We start from the raw sequence: 24,836 nt of genomic DNA, 5'->3' as shown, positions 1-24,836 counted from the left end.
CTCTTGACTTCCTACTTTTGCATTCCAGTCCTCTATAATGAAAAGGACATCTTTTGGGGGACAGAAGTGGTATGGACCTAACAGAAGCAGAAGATATTAAGAAGAGGTGGAAAGAATACACAGAAAAACTATACAAAAAAGATCTTCATTACCTAGATAACCACGATGATGTGGTCACCCACCTAGTGCCAGACATCCTGAAATGCAAAGTCAAGTGGGCCTTAGGAAACAAACAAAACTAGTGGAGGTGTTGGAATTCCAGCTGAGCTATTTCAAATTCTAAAAGATGATGTTGTGAAAGTGCTGCACTCAATGTGCCAGCAAATTTGGAAAACTCAGCAGTGGCCACAGGACTGAAAAAGATCAGTTTTTATTCCAATCCCAAAGAAAGGCAATGCCAAAGAATGTTCAAACTGCTGCACAATTGCACTCATCTCACTTGCTTGCAAAGTAATGCTCAAAATTCTCCAAGCCAGGCTTCAACAATATGTGAACTTTCAGATGTTCAAGCTGGATTTAGAAAAGGCAGAGGAAGCAGAGTTCAAATTGCCAACATCCTTTGGATCATCAAAAAAGCGAGAGAATTCTAGAAGAACATCTACTTCTGCTTTATTGCCTACGCTAAAGCCTTTGACTGTGTTGGTCACAATAAACTGTGGAAAATTCTGAAAGAGATGGGAATACCAGATCACCTGACCTGCCTCCTGAAAAATCTGTATGCAGATCAAGAAGAAACAGTTGCAAGAAGAAACTGGACATGGAACAACAGGCTGGTTCCAAATTGGGAAAGGAGTACATCAAGGCTATATATTGTCACCCTGCTTATTTAACTTATATGCAGAATACACCATGCAAAATGCCGGACTGGATGAAGCTGGAATCAAGATTGCCGGGAGAAATATCAATAACCTCAGATATGCAGATGACACCATACTTATGGCAGAAAGTGAAGAGCCTCTTAATGAAAGAGGAGAGTGAAAAAGTTGACTTAAAACTCAACATTCAGAAAACGAAGATCATGGCATCCAGACCCATCACTTCATAGCAAATAGATCGGGAATCAATGGAAACAGTGAGAAACTTTATTTTGGGGGGGGCTCCAAAATCACTGCAGATGGTGACTGCAGCCATGAAATTAAAAGAGGCTTGCTCCTTGAAAGAAAAGCCATGACCAACCTAAACAGCATATTAAAAAGCAGAGACATTACTTTGCCAACAAAGGTCCATCTTGTTAAAGCTATGGTTTTTCCAGTAGTTCATGTATGGATGGGAGAGTTGGACTATAAAGAAAGCTGAGCACCAAAGAATTGATGCTTTTGAACTGTGGTGTTGGAGAAGACTCTTGAGAGTCCCTTGAATTGTAAGGAGATCCAACTAGTCCATCCTCAAGGAAATCAGTCCTGAATATTCATTGGAAGGACTGATGTTGAAGCTGAAACTCCAATATTTTGGCCACCTGATGCGAAGAACTGACTCATTGGAAAAGACCCGGATGCTGGGAAAGATTGAAGGTAGGAGGAGAAGGGGATAACAGAGGATGAGATGGTTGGACGGCATCACCAACTCAATGGACATGAGTTTGGGTAAACTCCGGGAGTTGGTGATGGACGGGGAGGCCTGGTGTGCTGCAGTCCATGGGGTCGCAAAGATTTGGACATGACTGAGTGACTAAAATGAAGAGTTACTTTTCCTCCAGGAATCCCTGTTTGTCTAGAAGCACAATTGGTGTCCAGAGGCTGACAAAGCATGGGTATGAATGTTTGGGGAACCAGAGACAAGTAATGGGAGGATGTTTGCACTGATAGAACCATGGCTGGACTGAGAAATGTGGGCGTCTTTGAAAAGGAGAATCTCTAAATATTTAATATCTTAGTAGGTTCAGAGAGAAACTGATTTTCTAGTAATAAAATGGTGTGACTCTTTATGTTAAAAAATAAAAGACTACTCAGTGTATCATAATACTTTCATTTATTTAGAATTGTCTAGGAACTACTTTGCCAACAAAGGTCCGTCTAGTCAAGGCTATGGTTTTTCCAGTGGTCATGTATGGATGTGAGAGTTGGACTGTGAAGAAGGCTGAGTGCCGAAGAATTGATGATTTTGAACTGTGGTGTTGGAGAAGACTCTTGAGAGTCCCTTGGACTGCAAGGAGATCCAACCAGTCCATTCTAAAGGAGGTCAGTCCTGGGTGTACTTTGGAAGAACTGATGCTAAAGCTGAAACTCCAATACTTTGGCCACCTCATGTGAAGAGTTGACTCATTGGAAAAGACTCTGATGCTGGGAGGGATTGGGGGCAGGAGGAAAAGGGGACGACAGAGGATGAGATGGCTGGATGGCATCACTGACTCGATGGACATGAATTTGAGTGAACTTCGGGAGTTGGTGATGGACAGGGAGGCCTGGCGTGTTGCAGTTCATGAGGTCACAAAGAGTCAGACACGACTGAGTGACTGAACTGATGAGTTTACAACTTTGTGAATGGATGACCCAGGTGGTGCTAGTGGTAAAGAACTTGCCTGCCAATGCAGGAAACGTAAGAGATGAGTGTTTGTAACCTGGGTTGTGAAGATCCCCTGGAGGAAGGCAGGGCAACCCACTCCAGTATTCTTGCCTGGAGAATCCCATGGACAGAGGAGCCTGACAGGCTGCAGTCTATGGGGTTGCAAAGAGTCAGACACAACTGAAGTGACTTAGCACAACCCAGTACCAGGAAAAAGTGCTTCAGGGAAATTTCTAAGACTAGTTCAGTATATGAAATCCAGTGATCATGTGATGAACATGAACAATTGAGATAGAGATGAGCTAGGTAGCTCCACATTCATGGATATCGAAATCTATTTGGTAAACATGTGGGTCATATTTATCACAGGCAAAAGCTGGGGAAAGAATGACTTCCCATGTAGTTAGTCTAGGAAGATTGTGCCTTGTAATTCTTCTGAAGACCTATCTTCATCCATCCATCATCTCCATCTGCTCCATCACCATCACCACCACCACCATCACTAGAACTGGCAATTTTTGAGACTTCTAATATGCCAGCTTCTGCTTATATTTCTGCTTGTGATTTCCTTCTTTGATTCTTCAGTAGCTGGGAATTTATCTTTCTTTTAAGAACACATATGTATTTTTAAATGTTTATTTATGTTGCCCAACATATATGTGTTGAAAGTGGGGAGAAGAATCAGTTAATTCCAGTTCACTTTGCCATGTTGACAGCAAAATTCATATCTATTCAACTAATATTTAGTAATTGCCTACTATGTGGCAAGTATCACTCTAGGTGTTAGGGATAAAAGACACATCTCATGGCCTTCGTGATGCTTAGATTCCTATAGAAATCTACTCAGCACTTACTATGTGCCAGGAGACTATTCGAGGCTTTACGTTTATTAACTCATAGAATCATCACATTCATCCTGTGAGAGAAGTGTCATTATTAGATCCATTTTACAGCTGAGGAAACTGAGGTATATAGAAGTTAAGTCACTTGCCCAAGCTCATGCTGATAGTAAGTATAAGAGCTACAGTGCAGGTGCCTTGTCCATGGTGTAACCACTATACCATACAGCCTTTCTACATGTGAATCTATGCCTAGAATACAGTGGGCTCTTGGTAATTATTTAGTGAACGATGAAATGAGTAAATGATCACACTGTACTGTGTCACCTGCAGTTTGTCTATCCTCTAGCAGATTCTGAGTTCCTTGAGGATAAGAACAATGTCTTCTCTGACTTAGTGCCAAAATCAGGGCCTGCATGGAGTACCTGCTCAGTAAGATATTGATCATTGGAATGAACGAACTGCCAGATGTTTTTTGGAATGACAATGATTCTCAACTTTATGATGCTTAAGAGTCACCTGGGAGTCTGGGAAATGGAGGCTACAAGATTGTACCTTCAAGTCTTGGAATCTTCATTTTTAATGGGCCCCAGAAATGGTCTGTGTACCTCCCTCTGGTCACACTCTGTAGGGGGCGGTCAGTGAATAACTGAGAGCCACGAGGCACCATGGGTGACTGGTAGGTCACTGAGGTCTTGCTAGGGTGGAAGCTTTGAAGCCTCATTTTAGAGAAAACTCTTGAAAACCAGTAAGGAGTGATTTACTCCCCAGGAAACCTAGATAAATTGCCTTCGATACATAGTGACTCAGACCTGTGGAGTCTCAAGTCTTAGATTTGATGTTCTACAGATTGTCATAAAGAGATACAGTCTGCCATCTAACATTGATGAGCAAGGCACCTCCAGGCTTATCTGAACATATCCCAGTTCTTGTCATAAGTGATGGCTTGAACAGCAGCATTGATTTTTGGAAGTCTTAGTATAGGCAATTTCAGAGAATAGAAATTTAAACAGTGAAAGGCTATTATATAATAAAATGAATACTAAGAATTCTTTCTCTTAACTGGTCCCCAGGGTTTTCATCTTTAAAATGAGAAGGTTGAATTGAATGATCTCTGAAGGTCTTTCCATAGCATTTGTAATAATATCTGTTATTTATTGCATGCCTACTGTGCGTTATGCACTATTTGGGGACTTTATTGTTTCTGATACTTAATTTTCCAGACTAATGTAATCATATAGTCATTATGCTCCCAGAGAGATGTGTTATTTTTTTTAAATCTAATATCTATTGATAGCTTCCTGTGTGCCAGGCATCAGGCTAGACACTGAGTACTTTGCCAGGCACTGAGGCTTAAGCTGCCCTATGTCACAGAGTAGGGTGGAAGTCAACCTCAGGTATGTTAAACTGAAGTCCAGGCTCTTTCTTGTTCCTCTCACATATTTCTTATAAGACTCCATATCTGTAAAGTAAATGTGAGACCACTGACGTTTTTCCTTAATTCCTGTGCTAGTGATTCTTGTGGTTACACAGTAGAATCATCCAAGACACTACTTCAAACCCATTAGGTGACTGTCTCTAGGGAGGAGAAGGGGAAGGGAAAGGGGAAATCAATGTCTTGTTTTAATAATTCCCCAGGTGGTTCAACTGTGTTTCCATAATTGAACACCAAATACTGTACATTCTATTGTGTTAAAAAGCACATATATGTACAGTACATGACAAAACTGACCATCTTAATCATTTTAAGTGTACAGTTTAGTTTAGTAGTGTTAAATACATTTGCCTTATACTAACTAATCTCCAGAAAATCTTCCCAAACAGAAGCAAGTGTTGAACCCACTAAACGATAATTCCTCACTTCCCTGCCTAACCCCTAGCAACCACTGTTCTAGTTTCTGTCTCAGTGAATTTGCCTATTCTAGGTACCTGATATAAGTGGAATCATACACTATTTATTTAATGGTCCCAAGGTTCATCCATATTGTGGCATGTGTCAGAATTTCCTTCCTTTTTAAGACTGAATAGTACTCCATCTTATGTATATTCCATGTTTTAACTATTCATCCACCAATGGACACTTCCAACTTTTAGCTGTTGTGAATAAATGCTTCTATGAACACGGGTGTATAAATATCTGTTCAAAACCCTGATTTTAATTCTTGTGAGCACATCCCTAGAAGTGGAATTGCTGGATCATATGGTAATTCTATTTTTAATTTTTTGAGGAACTGCCACACTGTTTTCCACAGTGGCAGCACCATTTTACATTCCCAACAGAGCACAAGGGCTCCAATTTCTCCACATCCTCATCAACACTTGTACTTTTTCTATTTTTTGATGGTAACCATCCTAAAGGGTATGAGGTTTTAGATTCTAGTTTTTAACTCCAATTATATTTATGTGGGGAAGTCTATCACATAGTTTTAGTTTTAGTTATTTGTCTGTAAATCTTTAAATGATGTCACTTTCATTTTGCATTATTTTTCTTCCCACACTTGGAGAATCTCTCCAGATTCAGTATTGATCACTCTTCTCAGAACTATGGGGAAGGGGTTGATGTTGAGGGATTTCTGCTTTCAAGTTGCTTATAATCTCTGGCTGGGAGCTTGGCTGTAGCCTTACTGGATTTTCATCCTGGTTCAAGTCATACCTGCTCATATCTGGTGACTAATTTGCTCAAGTCCTTGAAAGATGTTGATAGCCAAATACACACAAAAGTATACACGGTAGCCAAGTGAAGAGTGAGAAGATATTTCATGTAGAAAGAATAAGTGGAGTGAATTGTGGAACTTGGAATGGCTATAGTATTTCAGAAAGAAGATTGGCTTGATTAGAACTAAAATTCATGTTGGTTAAAGGTGGAAAATAATGTCAGATAGGTCAAAGCCAAATTTGGAAAGATCTTGAAAGTTAGGTGGGGCATTTGAAATTGTTGGGGTAGGCTGTAGGGCTGTCAGTGAGGGCAGTGTGTGGCAGGCCTTCAGCAGTGTCTGCATTGGTGGGATGGAGAGGAGGGATGCTATGCCAGGTGAGTGGTCATGTAGACAGAAGCATCATCAAGAATGCTAGACTGGAAAGGCAAATATAAAAGTTATCTTTAAAGGAGAAACTGTAAGCTTTGAAAATAGGTTGAATATGGGAATTCTGAGAGTGGGAAGAAGCTTCTTTTAAAGTTATAAACATTCTGGGGATAAAGTAGTTATCTTTTCAAAGGGGATTGTTGCTGTGAGGGAAAAGCTCCAATATTGGTATTAGGCTTATGTTTGATTGCAAGAAACAGGAATCCCAAAATATCAATGACTTAAATAAGATGGAAGTTTATATTTTTGTCACTAAAACAAAGTCCAAAATTGAGCAGACCAGGATTCAGATAACTGACCAGGGTTCCCATGGTCACATCCACGTCCATGCTGACAAAACCAGACTTACCTTCCTGCCTGCCTTTGCTCCTTCTCCTCCTTTCACTTCCATTGACTGTTAAAATCCAGGCTTTATCCCACTTGATTCCCCATAATCAGCCATCAGTAAACGCCATTGTACATCTGCCATCTGTCTTTGATCGGCCCTTTCACTCGGCTGCTCCTGTCCCAGCCCTGGGCTCAGCTCTCTCCTTTGGACTTTTACCACAACCTCCATAAAATGGTCTTCCAATCTCTTCTCCAATCCATCCTTCTCATGGTTGCTTAATTAGCCTTTCCAAAGCACACATCACTCCTGATTCCAAGCCCTTTGATGATCTCTCCCATAACTTCTAGAATAGTTAGAACTTGACATTCAAGGCTCCAGGTCTGTTAACTAAAATCTTGCCCCCTAAAACAATTGCTTAATTTCATTTTAACATCCTCATTTTAATCTCATCTAATGTTCAAAACACTTTAAGGGAGCTGACTTTTAGGTAAATTTCTCCTTAGGAGAATTAATGACAAGGAGAAACCACTTTAGTTGAAGTGTTTTTACATTCAAGGCCAAATAACAAGCTGACTGCACTCTACTTTTTCAAATATAGTCCAATTTTGTCTTATTAGATCAAGACTATGATCCTAGTTTACCAAATATCTGTGAATTTTTGGATTATCTTCCCTGCACATCAGAGTTAGGAAGTTAGATCTAAGAAGAGTTGGCCTGACACCTAGAAACAGGCCTGGCTGAGGGGCTGGAGGAGGCCAAGAGCTCATGGTTCTTTGAGGTCTGCCCTGCACGAGATGGTGCAGGGAAAGGGACAGGATCTTCTCCTCTATTTGGGGGAGGGAGAAGAGGATGGGCAATAGGAGGGGGATTTGTATTTCGAGGGGAGCATCTCTCTGGGCCTCACTTGAAATGGATGTCTCAAATGTAATGCTCACTCATACATGACCATCTTGTCTTACATCTCTGGCCTCAGATGCCTAGTCCATAAGATGAAGACTAATCACAGGAATCCCCCAGCTTCCTTCTGTTTTTATTATCAAGTTCAAAGATGCTTGATTTGAAACACTTTCTAACTTTATCTAGGTTATTGAAGTTTTAATACTTCCTCTGTTCCTTTTCTACGGCTTCTGTAACAAACTACCACAAATTAGATGGCTTAAAACAACAGCAACTTATTCTCTCTCAGTTCTGGAGGCTAGCAATACAAAATCAAGGTGTTAGCAGGCCCCAACTCTGTCTCCAACGGCCCTCAGGAAGCATTTTCCCTTGCCTCTTCCCAGCTTCTAGTAGGTGCCAGAAATCTTTGGCATTCCTTGGCTTGTAGATGGATCACTCCAAGCTCTGCCTCCGTAGTCATATGTGGTTCTTCCTGTGTGTCTGGGTCTCTGTTTTCTCTTCTTTTACAGAATGACCTCATCTTAGCTAATTACGTCTATAAGGGCCCTACTTCCCAATAAGATCACATTCTGAGATTCCAAGTGGACATGAATTTGGGGGGATACTATTCAACACAGTGTACCCTTTTATCGTCTGTTGTTAGAACTAAGATAACACAGGCTAAGGGCTCAGCACAGCACTGCTATAGAAAGCGCAGTGCATGGGTGCTATTACTGCCGGTGCTATAGTTGTCACACCATTTACCCTTCCTCCTTCATGGTCCCCTCTCCCTGTTCGGACTTCAGCTCCACAGATGTGGGCTTTGATCTGCTAGACTCTTCTCTCCCCCAGCATGCAATGAATCTAAAATTCTCTTCTATAGAGGAAAAACGTGTTCATTTTTACAGGGAGAGAGAGAGAGGGGATGCTGGTAAGGTGCCTCATTAAAATAATGAATTGAAAATGGGAGGGGTGTTAAGGACCAAGTAGGCCCATGCCAAACTATTTTAGGACCTCTAACAACTATTCATCCAACTAAACTCATATTTAACAAACAATTGAGCCAGCACCTTTGTGTATCTGTAGTCTATGTAGTGAGGGTAGCAGTGGCTTCAAAAGGGGCAGAAGGAGCCATCTCGGGGTATGGAAACTGACTCAAGGAGACATGGGAAGGAGACAGCCAAGGGTGAATGGGTGGAGAGGACACCAAATGCCCAGGTTCTAGTCCTGGCTCTGCCTCTGACCCCACGTGAGATTTGAGGCAGGTCCCTTCCCCAGTCTGGGTTGCAGTTTCCCCATCTGTGAAATAAGGGGTTAGGCCATGAGAGCTCTGGGACCACACACCTGAGAGGAAATTGGAGGGGAGGATGTGCTAAAAGGAGCCACAAGAGAGCTCTGCTGTAGGGGTTAAGAAAAGTCACCCACCTCTCATGCCGCTTATAAAAACCCGACATTGACAGTGAGATGCTGCACGACACAGAGACCTCTTTCATTGTTTATTCATGTGATCCTCAGAACAACTCTGTGAGGTAAGCGTCTGAGGTGTTTCTATTCCTGTTTTACAGATGGGGAAAATGAAGTTCAAAGCAGGCTGTCCTGACTACAAGATGCTGTATTGTTTCTGAGATACCACCATGGTGGTTGCCTCTTGGCTCAGTGCCAGCTCACTCCAGGAGTGGAGATGAGTTCCCGGGTTCCACATCACTCAACACCATGCCACACGTCGTGTGTGCTCTGCAAATAGCTCTTGGTGGTAAGTGACTCAGACCCTGGGGAGGAAGGGGAAACTAATGAGGGTGTGGCTCGGCCAACACCTACCGCCTTGTGCCGGGCACTGCCCTTGGCTCCATGGGCTTAGGAGTGAACAAGCAGGCACAGCCACTGTCTTCAGGAAGCTCAGAGTCTCTCAGGAAGACAGACACATAACCAATAATTACCCAAATTTAATGGAAGAAGGACAAGCATGTGATATGCTGAGGAGGAGAGGTTCCTAGTGCTTTCAGGGGGAAGATTGAAGAGGTCCCTTGACTCTGGAGACAGCCAGGGTGAGGCTGCAGCCAAGACTTGTCAGAGGAAAGGAGGTGGGGCTATAGCTGGCACTGAGAGTGAGCCTGAGGCTGATAGGAAAGCTGGAAAGAAGACCAAAGCAAAGGTTCTGTTTTACTTCCTTTGTTGTAACTCCAACTTCCCTAAAGGACACCTTGAAAAAAAGAGAAAATGGTTTCAGGAGCTGTTATTTTTTGCCACCTCACACTTGAAACTAGGCTCACTGAAAGAAGTTTAATGTGAAACTTTTAATGTACTGTGTGTTAACTACATTAAATGTAAAATGCATTTAAAGTAGGACTCCAGGCCTTTGTTTCTACTTGTGCAACACGTCCACTTGTGTTGGTACTCAGAGATTTAGGGACTGGTCTTTTCCTCATATTAGAAGCCAGAGGGTATCTCTGAGGGACAAGCGCATGAGTGAACTTGAGTTTTGAGTGTTTAAGCATAGCTTCACTGCCATTCTTTCCCCTCTCCGCTAACATCCCTTCCTGGCCACTCCTCTTCCTTCATGATCAAGAGCAGCTCAGGAAATCATTGTGTAGACAGACACTGAAAACATAATCTGAAAAATCTTACATTGCCTTGGTTCTTTTCCTTATTAATTGCATGGCCACAGTTTCCTCAACCTGTAACAAGGAGATGATAATACCTCCTTCATAAGATTAGTCCTTTAAATTTTCCAGGTTTTGAATTCTATAGATGTAGCAACAGTCCTAAGAAAATTATGTGATTTGTGCAAAGTTACCCAGCTAGCTGCAACAATCAGGAGTACAGCCCAGGTCTCCTATCTCTAAATCGGATGTTCTTTCCACTAGCAAAGCTTCAACCATGGCTCACTGATGTGTCAAGAGTGGGTGGTCTTTGCTATGCTAAAATGTCAATCCCCTGGGGTGACAAGGTAAGGCCTAGGCTGAAAGAAAAACAAAAATTCAGAAGCCCTGCAAATAGGGTTCAGTTCAGTTCAGTTCAGTCGCTCATTCGTGTCCGACTCTTTGTGACCCCCTGAATCGCAGCACGCCACGCCTCCCTGTCCTTCACCAACTCCCAGAGTTCACTCACACTCATGTCCATCGAGTTGGTGATGCCATCCAGCCATCTCATCCTTTGTCGTCCCCTTCTCCTCCTGCTCCCAATCCCTCCCAGCATCGGAGTCTTTACCAATGAGTCAACTCTTCGCATGAGGTGGCCAAAGTACTGGAGTTTCAGCTTTAGTATCATTCCTTCCAAACAAATCCCAGGGCTGATCTCCTTCAGAATGGACTGGTTGGATCTCCTTGCAGTCCAAGGGACTCTCAAGAGTCTTCTCCAACACCACAGTTCAAAAGCATCAATTCTTCGGCGCTCAGCTTTCTTCACACTCCAACCCTCACATCCATACATGACCACTGGAAAAACCATAGCCTTGACTAGATGGACCTTTGTTGGCAAAGTAATGTCTCTGCTTTTGAATATGCTATCTAGGTTGGTCATAACTTTCCTTCCAAGGAGTAAGCGTCTTTTAACTTCATGGCTGCAGTCCCCATCTGCAGTGATTTTGGAGCCCAAAAAAATAAAGTCTGACACTGTTTCCACTGTTTCCCCATCTATTGCCCATGGGGTGATCAGATGCCATGATCTTCGTTTTCTGAATGTTGAGTTTTAAGCCAACTTTTTCACTCTCCACTTTCACTTTCATCAAGAGGCTTTTTAGTTCCTCTTCACTTTCTGCCATAAGGGTGGTGTCATCTGCATATCTGAGGTTATTGATATTTCTCCCGCCAATCTTGATTCCAGCTTGTGCTTCTTCCAGCCCTGCATTTCTCATGATGTACTCTACATATAAGTTAAATAAACAGGGTGACAATATACAAGCCTTGACATACTCCTTTTCCTATTTGGAACCAGTCTGTTGTTCCATGTCCAGTTCTAACTGTTGCTTCCTGACCTGCATACAAATTTCTCAAGAGGCAAGTCAGGTGGTCTGGTATTCCCATCTCTTTCAGAATTTTCCACAGTTTATTGTGATCCACACAGTCAAAGGCTTTGGCATAGTAAATAAAGCAGAAGTAGATGTTTTTCTGGAACTCTCTTGCTTTTTCGATGATCCAGCAGATGTTGGCAATTTGATCTCTGGTTCCCCTGCCTTTTCTAAAACCAGCTTGAACACCTGGAAGTTCATGGTTCATGTATTGCTGAAGCCTGGCTTGGAGAATTTTGAGCATTACTTTACTAGCATGTGAGATGAGTGCAGTTTCCAGTAGTTTGAGCATTCTTTGGCATTGCCTTTCTTTGGGATTGGAATGAAAACTGACCTTTTCCAATCCTGTGGCCACTGCTGAGTTTTCCAAATTTGCTGGCATATTGAGTGCAGCACTTTCACAGCATCATCTTTCAGGATTTGAACTAGCTCAACTGGAATTCCATCACCTCCACTAGCTTTGTTCGTAGTGATGCTTTCTAAGCCCACTTGACTTCACATTCCAGGATGTCTGGCTCTAGGTCAGTGATCACACCATCGTGATTGTCTTGGTCGTGAAGATCTTTTTTGTACAGTTCTTCTGTGTATTCTTGCCACCTCTTCTTAATATCTTCTGCTTCTGTTAGGTCCATACCATTTCTGTCCTTTATCGAGCCCATCTTTGCATGAAATGTTCCCTTGGTATCTCTAATTTTCTTGAAGAAATCTCTAGTCTTTCCCATTCTGTTGTTTTCCTCTAATTCTTTGCATTGATCACTGAGGTAGGCTTTCTTATCTCTTCTTGCTATTCTTTGGAACTCTGCATTCAGATGCTTATATCTTTCCTTTTCTCCTTTGCTTTTTGCTTCTCTTCTTTTCACAGCTATTTGTAAGGCCTCCCCAGACAGCCATTTTGCTTTTTTGCATTTCTTTTCCATGGGGATGGTCTTGATCCCTGTCTCCTGTACAATGTCACGAACCTCATTCCATAGTTCATCAGGCACTCTATCTATCAGATCTAGTCCCCTAACTCTATTTCTCACTTCCACTGTATAATCATAAGGGATTTGATTTAGGTCATACCTGAATGGTCTAGTAGTTTTCTCTACTTTCTTCAATTTAAGTCTGAATTTGGCAATAAGGAGTTCATGATCTGAGCCACAGTCAGCTCCTGGTCTTGTTTTTGTTGACTGTATAGAGCTTCTCCATCTTTGGCTGCAAAGAATATAATCAATCTGATTTTGGTGTTGACCATCTGGTGATGTCCATGTGTAGAGTCTTCTCTTGTGTTGTTGGAAGAGGGTGTTTGCTATGACCAGTGCATTTTCTTGGCAAAACTCTATTAGTCTTTGCCCTGCTTCATTCTGTATTCCAAGGCCAAAATTGCCTGTTACTCCAGGTGGTTTCTTGACTTCCTACTTTCGCATTCCAGTCCCCTATAATGAAAAGGACATCTTTTTTGGGTGTTAGTTCTAAAAGGTCTTGTAGGTCTTCATAGAACCATTCAGCTTCAGCTTCTTCAGCGTTACTGGTTGGGGCATAGACTTGGATTACTGTGATATTGAATGGTTTGCCTTGGAAATGAACAGAGATCATTCTGTCGTTCTTGAGATTGCATCCAAGTACTGCGTTTCGGACTCTTTTGTTAACCATGATGGCTACTCCATTTCTTCTGAGGGATTCCTGCCCGCAGTAATAGATATAATGGTCATCTGAGTTAAATTCACCCATTCCAGTCCATTTTAGTTCGCTGATTCCTAGAATGTCGACGTTCACTCTTGCCATCTCTTGTTTGACCACTTCCAATTTGCCTTGATTCATGGACCTGACATTCCAGGTTCCTATGCAATATTGCTCTTTACAGCATCGGACCTTGCTTCTGTCACCAGTCACATCCACAACTGGGTATTGTTTTTGCTTTGGCTCCATCCCTTCATTCTTTCTGGAGTTATTTCTCCGCTGATCTCCAGTAGCATATTGGGCTCCTACTGACCTGGGGAGTTCCTCTTTCAGTGTCCTATCATTTTGCCTTTTCATACTGTTCATGGGGTTCTCAAGGCAAGAACACTGAAGTGGTTTGCCATTCCCTTCTCCAGTGGACCACATTCTGTCAGACCTCTTCACCATGACCCACCTGTCTTGGGTGGGGGCCACCCGTGGGGCATGGGCATGGCTTAGTTTCATTGAGTTAGACAAGGCTGTGGTCCTAGTGTGATTAGATTGACTAGTTTTCTGTGAGTATGGTTTCAGTGTTTCATCTGCCCTCTGATGCCCTCTTGCAACACCTACCGTCTTACTTGGGTTTCTCTTACCTTGGACGTGGGATATCTCTTCACAGCCGCTCCAGCAAAGCGCAGCCACTGCTCCTTACCTTGGACAAGGGGTATCTCCTCACCGCTGCCCCTTCTGACCTTGAACGTGGAATAGTTCCTCTAGGCCCTCTGGTGCCTGTGCAGACAGCGCTCCTTGGAGGTGGGGTTGCTCCTCCCGGCCGCCACCCCTGACCTCGGAGGTAGGGTAGTTGCCCTCGGCCGCGCTACGTGCGCCAGTTGCAGCCGCCGGCAGAGGGTACTATAGTAAAACAAACAAACAAACAAACCAAAAAACCCTCCAATATGCTTGTTTTGCTATTATGTGACATCATTGGTCATAGCTGTAATTTTGTGTGTGTGTGTGTGTGTGCGCCAGTTCATTGGTTGGAAGCAGAATTCTCTATGAGAACATTGCCCTAGGAGTGTCATACACTTGTATGGTGAATGACACGTACTACGTCTGTGGCATGATCAGATCTCCACTTCCCTTTGTACTGGGCAGCTGAAGGTTACATATCCCCCATCTCAACCCTCGACTCCTAAAGTCGTCATTTAGTCATGCTGGCCATCCTGGTGTCAGATTCATATTGTGACATGGTGTCAAGGAGTCACTGCCATCTCTCTTATTTTCATAACCTCAATTCCAAATTTATCAGGAATAACTGCTTGGCTTCCAATGTCCTTGCATGGACTCCGTTACATTTCGTGGAATTTTAATTCACACCCCTTTTAGTCAGAAAACATGGATGAGTGAGTCGGTATATTCTTTTTATTTTCTCTCTTTACTGTTAATTCCCTTTAAAAAGGGGGAGGGGGAGGGTAGGAGAATGCTAAACATTTTGAAAGAGACAGCTAATCAATACACATTATTCTCCAAACATTCTAGGAAATTCAAGGAAATTATAAAGTACCTCCTAAATGCTCTTCAGTTATCTGAATGCCTACCCTTCAGATGGAAAGTTTCCTCTTGGCACATAAAGAAGTCAAATTAGGCCCAGAAGAGACTATCCTTGTTGGAGCGTGAATGTCAAAGAAACAATCTTCAGTAAAATAGCTTTCTCTCTCAGCAGGCTCTGGAGAGAAGAATAACTGGTTATTGGTAATGCCTGTGCAGAGCATTGTGAGAGAATTTTGGAGATTGTAAGAACTGATATTTGTATGGGATCAAAATGTCATGATAAGGATTTTCCCTTGTTCTGTCGCTGGTGAAGACAGTTCACTTCAGAGTGCACTAGGATTTGGGAGATACAGAAGGGACTGGACCAGCCTGTCACGAGACAGGGGAGAAGTGCCTTTATCAAGGCAGAGTGGTACCTGCTTGAAAATGTCTCCTTCCTTAGATAATGTTGGACAAATGTTGGCCCATCTCCTCTGCAGACTTCAGAGGATCTGGTAAGACTCTAGAGTCAGGGCATTGTCTCCAGCACAGGGGACAGCCCCCTAGAGGGATATTTACAAACATTTTCCTGGTGACCAGCTTCCATAGCTGAGAGATTTCAAGAGAATTAGAGGAAAGAAGCAGTCCCTAGGAACCGAAACCCAATGAGTTTCACAATCATTAATCAAGCTAAAGTTCACCTTTTCTCTGGGTGAATTCCATGATACCAGTTCAGGCTGGACCAGTTCAGGGAGAAGAAATGAAGTCTTCATTTGGGAGACCCTCCTAGGGTCTGAGAGGAGGCTATGCCTCTCACAGCTTCCTGAGCGTCAGAGGTGAAAGCCACCAGAGGTTCCTGGAGTGGTCATTGAGGTCCTGGCTCGTTGTCCCTGATTATCAGCTCTAGAAATTCTATGGTGCCCTTTCATACTCCAGGAACTAACTCAGAGGTCCAACTCACTTACATCTGGGGGCTACTGCAGAAAGGTTCAATTCAGTTTAAATGCATTAGGGAGGCAGCACTGCTTCCCTCGTAGCTCAGTCGGTAAAGAATCTGTCTGCAATGCAGGAGACCCGGGTTCGATTCCTGGGTCAGGAAGATCCCCTGAAGAAGGAAATGGCAATGCACTCCAGTATTCTTGCCTGGAGAATCCCATTGACAGAGGAGCCTAGCAGGCTACAGTGCATGGGGTTGCAAGAGTCAGACACGACTTAGCAACTGAACTACCACCATGGTTTGTTTACAGTATTGTTCCATAGGAGATGAACTTCTCCTTTACCCTATTAGGTTCTGTGACTGGACCTGAGAATTAAACTTTCATGAAATAGGTTAACAGGAGAAAAGCATACAAATTGTATTTAATATTTTCACATGTATATGGGAGCCTTCCCCATTTCCTTCTCCAGGGGATATTCCTGACCCAGGAATTGAACCCGGGTCTCCTGCATTGCAGACAGATTCTTTACTGACTGAGCTACAAGAGAAGCAGTGCTGCCTCCCTAATGCATTTAAACTGAATTGAACCTTTCTGCAGTAGCCCCCAGAGGTAGGTGAGTTGGACCTCTGAAGGTGATAAGAAGCTCTTAGGACTGAGAACTCGTACCCTTTTAAACAAAGAATGATAAATTTGTGGAAAAGTGACAAGACAAAGGAAAAGGCATTTAAGTTTCTAGGGGCGGAGGATCATGGAAAAGTGACTAGGAAATGTATTGGAGAAACTAATGGAATATAAGGATTATTTTAGCTGATTTGTGTGTACAGATCCATTTTGGTGTCAATTTACCTGGTGATAAGAATGTTCTCTTCCTGGTGCAGGGAGGTCACCTTGCTTATAGGAAGTTTTATAAGCTGTTTTCATGTCACAGAGGGGAAGTCAGAGAACCCTTCTGGCATGTGCCTTCATCTCAAAATAATCGGTATGCCAAAATGCATATCTTGGAGTGGCATGTTCTGAGTCCCTTTGGTTCAGATCTCAGTTTCTTATTGAATATATTCTGTCTATAACTTTGGGCAAGTAATTTAACTCCTGTTAGCTGGAACTTCTGTGCTCTTTTATCGCTCCTCCTTATTCCTCAGCTCCAGGCAGAATACCTTTTGGTTGATACATGGTTCTCTCTAAACCCTTGATTATCCCTTCAACCAAGCTGGATTAAGTGTTTCCCCAGCTGAAAGGCAGTTCTGGTCTCCTGGTAGGTTCAAGGATGTGTCATAAAGCCACTGAAAGCATCTACAATGAGAGGATTTAATCTAAATGCTGGAGATAATGAAAGAGATCAAGTGCCTACCCCTGTGGGGCTTATATACCAGTAGAGAGACAAACAGTAAACAATAATATAATACAATATGGTGTTACATAATATAATATGGTATAACATAACATAATATGTCAGTGCTAAGAATAACAAACATCAGAAGTGATCAGGAGACCAGGTGATCATTTCTCTGAAGAAATGATGTTTGTTGCAAAATCTTGGGTAAAGTGGAGAAATGAAATGTGAATATCTGGTATAAAAATGATCCATGCAAGGGGAATGACAAGCACAATTTTTTCCGAAGCAAGAGGGTAATTGGTGGCCTAGAGCACCAGAGTGGTGGGATTAAGTGAGTAGATGGGAGGAAATGAAGTTGAGAGGTAGTAGGAAGACAGGTCAGCTCAGCAGGGGTCTTGTAGGCCATGGTTAAGATTTCATCCATATTCTGAATGAGATAGGAAACTATTGAAGGTCTCTTGATTGGCCTAAGTTATATCTTTTAAGCGTTGTTCTGGTTGCTATAAGAATAATAGACTGTAAAGAGGTAAGGGTGGAAAGACCAGTGAAGATTGACAGTATTCCAGACAAGAGAAATTTGTGGGTTGGAGTAGGGTGGCGCTGGTGGGGAGGCAATATGAGGTTGTATTCATAATGTATTTCAAGATAGAAGTGACAGTACTTCTAAGGGACAGATTGGACATTAATGGGGAGTAGACAGAAGAGATGAGCTGAACAACTGAGTGAACAGAGTTGCTATTTACTGAGATGTTAGGAACTGGTGAAGGAACAAGCTGGAGAGCTTATAAATCAAGAGCCAAACTCAAGATGGCCATCAGACATCTGAACGTAGTCTGTGTGTGGCCTTTGGTATAATTGTGCTTGGAAGACTAATCACAGGCCTTGCTTTCCCAAATCAGAGATGTAACATTTTCAGGCCTGTGACCAAACTGAAGCCTTAGGAAGTATCCACAAAAGGCACTCTTGAACGTACAGTCATAGGAAATATCCACAGCAAGTATGACCAAGGCTGGGGCAGCTGGAAGACAGAGTGTATTAGTGAATAATATTTGCACATAGAGAGATATTCACTGGATCTGCATTTGAATTTTTTTGTAAACAGAAAAGTAAAACTTGATTTATATACTGTTTAATAAGTGCTTTCAAATCCTTCATCATATTTATCCTATGAGGTAGGATTGATTGTCTTCATTTTGGAGATGAGGAAATGGAAACTCAGAGAAATTCAAATATTGCCCAAAGTCACACAACTAACAGGTGAGGGAATACTCAAATCTAGGTTTTTCTGACCCCCATATCATTTCCATTTTGTCGTGCTGTTTTCATTTCACCACCATTATTTTGGAGTAGCCACATATTGATTCTGCCAGTATTAAAAAAATAGTAATAATAAGTTGTACCTAGTAAGGGTGTAAAAATGTCCTCTTTGGCCCTTATTGACTGCAAATGACCCGTGCACTCAGCCCACACACACCCACGCCCCACCCCACCCCATGTTCATCTCCAATCCAGTCTCCTCTGGCAGCTTCGCTTCCCTGGCAACCAAGTGGCTAATGAGCTTCACCCCAATTCCTGTCTCTCTTAACAAATTCCTTTTACCAATGGCTCATTTGCATTGAAAGAGGTTTTCATGCCAAGCAATATTTTGGGGAACATTTTACAACTCTTGTTGCTTAAATTCAGAGAGAAACTGCTTCAAAAATGTCCAAACCCTACTGGATCATTTCAAAATGCAATTAGAAGAGAATAGTTTTTCAATGAGCATTTTGGTAAGTCCTGCAAAGTATTGCTTAGTCTTGATTGAGACCAAAGGTATATCTACATGTTGCTAAACATCTGGATTAAAAAGTGCAAAAGGAATATATTGGGATGTTAATACTGGGTCAAAAGCCAGCTTTGGTGTCCTCAGACACTGAATGGTTGCCCTTGGGTCATCCAAATCCCCTTTGGGTCTCATCTTAATCATGCCAGTGTGTAAGGGAGTGGGCAGAGCGCTGAACTTAAATAAAAAATGTTGGAGTACCAGTCTTGACTTTGGTATGTGACCTCCCCCAGCCTCAGCTTCCTCATCTATGAAATGGACATGCTTATGCCTGCGCAGCTTCCTAAGATGTTTGAAAGGAATAAACAGAACAAATTTTGAACTAGGCAGTGGTCATATTGTATTTATCTTTACATCTCCAGTGCTGAACACAGGCATGTAGTAGAGACTGGATACATTTTAGCTGAATAAGTTATGAATGAGTATAGATAGTACAGACAATTCTAGTACTCTAGCACCTATTATTTATATAGCTCTATTTACATTTACCAGTCCCCTCTGGTACTTAAGCAAATTTACCATCCCAAGAATATGAGGACATATAGCCCAGAAAAAATATGTACTAAAAGCATAAAATGTACTGTGCTAGGTGTAAATAATTTCCCCAGTTAGTCCAAGTGGTGAATAACCCCAGCTTTTGTTCTATTTGGAGCACCTGTGTGTAATCCACGTCATAAATATTTTCAGGACTATTGCTTAGTAGTCAATGAGTTTCTTTGTTGGCACAGAATTTAAGATATTTCCCTAATAAGGACACCCAGTGTTAAAGCAATGAATTTCTATAGCTATGCAGTTCAGAGAGTTACCTAGGAGATGAAAAGCTAATCTGTCTGGAATTTCTGCCCTTGAGACCAAAGATACTATAAATTTGCTCGGGAGGAAAATAATCATGGTAAGCATCTTAATTTCTTCCATCTCGTTTCCAAGCAGATGTCGCTGTGTTTTAGCCTGGAATTCATCATCTCTCTGATACATCAACATTGACATATTACATCTTCATCTCTTATTATAGAAAATGGAAATGAAACTAGAATGTGAATATGTTGAATGAATCGGACTCCCCAGAGATTTGGGGGAGAAGAAAACCTCCCACTCGCCTTTGACTTTTGGATTTCTTATTTCCCTCATGTTTGGATTGCACTTTAAGAAGTCCATCTGGAAGTTCACTCTTTTATATTTTACAAATGCAAGTAGAGCTTATTATCAAAATACAAACCCCTAAAAGAAGAAAAACCTGTGAGCAGGGATTGGGTAGGGAGGGGGGCACAGTCAGAGAATCACCTCAGAAATCCAGTGATGGTATTTAGGGTTAAATACCAGAGATTAAATTCCATTTATTGCTGGGCTTGACTTTGCCAGTCTGTTAGTTTGGGTGAATGCAAGGATATGTTAGCTGCTGCTTCTATCTATTAAGCTCTTCGTTTAGAAGATGAGTTTGGGTGGGTGTCAACCCCTGCAAATGTCATCAAGCCCGCAATACCTCCATAGCACTGAGTTATCAAAACAGCATTGCCACAGTCTGTCTGAGACTTCACCCCACAGTGGGCACCAGTACACTTCTTTCCTTTTTCTGGCCTCAGGCAAACATTCTTAGGATTTCAGGATCCTATTATATGTTGAGCGAGTTGCGTTCTTCTTGAATTCCTTACGAAGTCACTCTGGTCCATGGAGATTAGAAGTTTAAACTTTGAAGGCCATACCTCATCGAGTTCTCTTCACTTTGGCTCCCCAGCCATTTCTGTCACAGCCAAACTTAATCCTCTTCAGACATATCAAGCCAACCATCAGTCAAGGGGGTCTTTATTCCCTCACACATGCTACAGAGATTAATGCTGCCTGATTTTCTCATATATTCCCTGGCACCCTGACCAGATTCACCTACTGTCTGAGATTGATGTAAATAATGTTTACAACTTGGCCCAAACTTGTTGGCCATTTATGGGAAGAATCCATCTTATTCTAGAATCACAAACGCTCATGCCGTCTTGGCCATAACAGGATAGCCGGATAAAGCATTAGCATCCTAGAATCTCTTTGTAAATTTCCAGACCCGGGAAAATAAAGAGCATTTGCTTCAGTAGGTCTGAGTAAAACTGTCAGCATTAGGCAGAGAGGCCCGTGAAAATAGCATTGGATTTAGAGTTGGCTCTTGAGTTACAGGTAGTTGTACCACCTTCTAGCTGTGCAGTCTTAGACAACTAACATAATCTCCCTGGACCCATGTTCTCATCTGGAAGACAGAAGTTCTATCATGAGTCCTGCACATACCCCTGGATGATCGGACTAGGGATATGAGAGTGCCTTGAAAACAATGAAATGCTATTTAAGTGAGAGCTACCACCATTGTGATGTATAGCACACTATAGGTTGTCTGATGACCATTTACTGCAAGTTTTACGACAGTCCTAAAATACATCAAGTTTTTTTATTTGTATCTCTGAGCCTCAGTTTTCTTATTGTAAAGTGAGGTGAAATGATACGGCATAGCCCACAGATTGAGTGAGTTAATAAGTGTGAGTGGGCCTGGAGTGCACAGGATGGTGGTCTTCTTTCTCTCTTGGCACTGCACTGAAACCTGGTAGAGCAGCTGCACATCATATAGTTTTGAATTCAAGTCTCCCACAAACACCTTTTTGGAAGCTTTCTGGTGATAGGGTCAATGACCCTGGTGCTCCACTGCTGAAGGCATCTGAGAACTTAGCAAGCACTGTAGTAGGGAGAACTCCCGCCTGTCTTCCTGCCCCAAGGTGAGTATTGTCTGCACAACTCCCAGTCCTGTCCTATCTGAGAGGTTCTGTGCCTTCCATTTCAAGTGGAACATTCAAGAGGGAGTCTTGTCAGAGAAGCTAGACCATGGTAGGGAAGAGACTCGAAACAAAGACAAATGAGGACTATTAAAGAATACTGGGACAGTGAATCTGAAGAACAGAAGACAGGGGTCCATGACACAGCTGTCTTAACCTGAAGGAACTGGTATTTTCCATACTTTTCAGTGGCAACCCATAGTAAGAAAGACATTTAATATCAAAACTGGTACACATTTACATAAATCTATAAACAATTGAAATACCTTGAAAAACAAAACCTGTCTCTCTCACATGCTATAATTCTATTATTTTCTATTCTACTCTTCTATTAGCCTATCCTATCCTATTCAATTGCATTGATTATAATACTGGATATAATTCCAAAATTTATTTTATAAGCCATTAATTAAAAATATTGCTATGGAAGACACGTATTATCCCAGAAGATGGAATTAGGACTTTGAGGTGAAAATTAGAGCAAATTTTAGCTCAAGGAAGAAACAACTAATAATTAGGCCCATTCAATATAGAATGGACCTCTCAAATTAGTAAGACTCTTGACATTGGATATTTTCAAGATTAGACCTAATTTGTATGCTGTGTCTGTAGATTAGGGACTTTCCCACTTCAAAGATTTAAAGAGCCCACAATTCACACTAAGCTAAAGGGAAAAAAAAGAACATAAAGGAAAGTTTTCAGTTCAATAAAGCTAAAAGAGGCAGGGATTGGGGTGGGGGGGGTGGCATGTTGGGAGATTGTCTTTCCTTAGCTTCTGCCCAGTTAGAGAGAAAACATTCTCTGTTACACTTCTGCTCCCTACTACTGAGTGATCTCCCTGCCTTAGAATAATTTTTCTTGCTGTTGACAGTAGCAGATTTTGAAGCTATTGCTGCTAAGCTGCTGGGATGTTCCTTTTTCAAATCTTTGGTCACTTTAAGCCTTCATCACAGTTTAGGTAGTTGTCTTTTGAATGATCTTACAGTCTGTGTGTCTCTGTACCCTGGGCTTAGCAATGTTAAATGTAGAGTCAGTACAAATGATTGCTTATTGCATAAATGAATTCATGAGTACAGGCATGAATGAATGAAGATTCCACTAATCTCCTTAAAAGGAGGATCTTTGAGTCACTGATGCATATCTTGATTGGGAAAGTAGTATGTTTAAGAATAAGTAAGAATGGTAACAATTGTTGCAATGTTGACCAGCACTTGATTCCTAGGCATTCTGGAAATTTTTAGAGACAAGGACTCCTTTGTGTATCTCATGAAAATTATGGCTTTTATCCTCAGAAAAACATATGCATCTTTGTACAAATTATGTATACAATTTCAAGAGTGCAGTTACTCTCTCTGGCCTAATGTTAGGCTTAACAATTAGGTCTGACTCAAATGGAAATGCTCTGTAATTTTGTCTTTGCTTAAGCAAGTAGGATTTTGGAGAGAGCAGAATGCTTCATTACTATGTACCAGATACATGCTCAGTGTTTTATTTACATTAGTTCATTTACTTTACATAATAATCATGTGAAGCATTGTGTTTTATATATATATATGATCTTCACATGATGTACTCTGCATATAGGTTAAATAAACAGGGTGACAATATACAGCCTTGATGTGCTCCTTTCCCAATTTTGAACCAGTGAGTTGTCCCACGTAAGGTTCTAACTGTTGCTTCTTGACCTGCATACCAGTTTCTCAGGTTTCTCTGGTACTCCCATCTCTTTAAGAATCTTCCACAGTTTGTTGTGATCCACACAAAGACTTTAGTGTAGTCAATGAAGCAGATGTTTTTCTGGAACTCCCTAGCTTTCTCTACGAACCAACGAATGTTGGCAATTTGATCTCTAGTTTCTCTGCCTCTTTGACTCCCAGCTTGTGCATCTGAAAGTTCTTGGTTCACATACTGTTGAAGCCTAGCTTGAAGGATTTTGACCATCACTTTGCTGGCATACGAAATGAATGCAATTGTGTGGTAGTTTGAACATTCTTTGGCATTGCCCTTCTTTGGGATTGGAATGAAAACTGACCTTTTCCAGTCCTGTGGCCACTGTAACTGAACAACAACAAAGCTTTCTTTGTATAGTTCTTCTGTGTATTCTTGCCACCTCTTCTTATTCTCTTCTGCTTCTGTTAGGTCCTTACCATTTCCGTCCTTTATTGTGCCCATCCTTGCATGAAATGTTCCCTTGATATCTCCAATTTTCTTGAAGAGATCTCTAGTCTTTCCTATGCTATTGTTTTCCTCTACTTTTTACTCTGTTCAATTAAGAAGGCCTTCTTATCTCTCCTTGCTATTCTCTGGAACTCTGAATTCAGTTGGGTATATCTTTCCTTTTCTCCCTTGCTTTTTGCTTCTCTTCTTTCCTCAGCTGTTTGTAAAGCCTCCTCAGACAACTACTTTGCCTTCTTGCATTTATTTTTCTTTGGGATGGTTTTGGTCACTGCTTCCTGTACAGTGTTATGAAGCTCTGTCCATAGTTCTTCAGACACTCTGTCTACCAGATATGATCCTTTGAATCTATTCATCACCTCTACCATATAATAATGGATTTGATTTAGGTCATACCTGAATGACCTAGTGGTTTTCCTTACTTTCTTCAGTTTAAGCCTGACTTTTGAATTAAGATTTCTGGGAGAAAAATCAACAACCTCAGATATGCAGATGAAACCACTCTAGTGGCAGAAAGTGAAGAGGAACTAAAGAGCCTTTTGAAGGTAAAAGAGGAGAGTGAAAAAGCTGGCTTAAAACTCAACATTCAAAAAACTAAGATCATGGCATCCAGTCCCATCACTTCATGGCAAATAGAAGGGGGAAAAGTGGAAGCAGTGACAGATTTTATTTTCTTGGGCTCCAAAATCATTGCAGACAGTGACTGCAGCCATGAAATTAAAAGATACTTGCTCCTTGGAAGGAAAGCTATGACAAATCTAGACAGAGTATTAAAAAACAAAGACATCACTTTGCCGACAAAGGTCCACATAGTCAAAGCTATGGTTTTTCCAGTAGTCATATATGGATGTGAGAGTTGGACCATAAAGAAGGCTGAGCACTGAAGAATTGATGGTTTCAAACTGTGGTGCTGGAAAAAACTCTTGAGAGTCCCTTGGACTGTGAGATCAAACCAGTCAACC

General features: G+C 41.7%; 1 long non-coding RNA gene across 2 annotated transcripts in view; it reads left to right on the top strand.

Annotated features, from left to right (window-relative positions):
- The window catches only part of LOC139184578 (uncharacterized), a 498,707-nt gene that overhangs the window by 305,022 nt on the left and 168,849 nt on the right, over positions 1-24,836 (top strand). For both annotated transcript variants that reach the window (XR_011568117.1, XR_011568116.1), the window contains one exon: positions 9,194-9,381. This is a non-coding gene — a long non-coding RNA (uncharacterized lncRNA). The remainder of the gene's footprint in view (positions 1-9,193; positions 9,382-24,836) is intronic.

Source organism: Bos indicus, chromosome 8 (assembly GCF_029378745.1).
Source record: "Bos indicus isolate NIAB-ARS_2022 breed Sahiwal x Tharparkar chromosome 8, NIAB-ARS_B.indTharparkar_mat_pri_1.0, whole genome shotgun sequence".
NCBI lineage: Eukaryota > Metazoa > Chordata > Mammalia > Artiodactyla > Bovidae > Bos > Bos indicus.
Note: the sequence above shows the minus strand (reverse complement) of the source record. Positions and strands in the feature narration are given on the sequence as shown.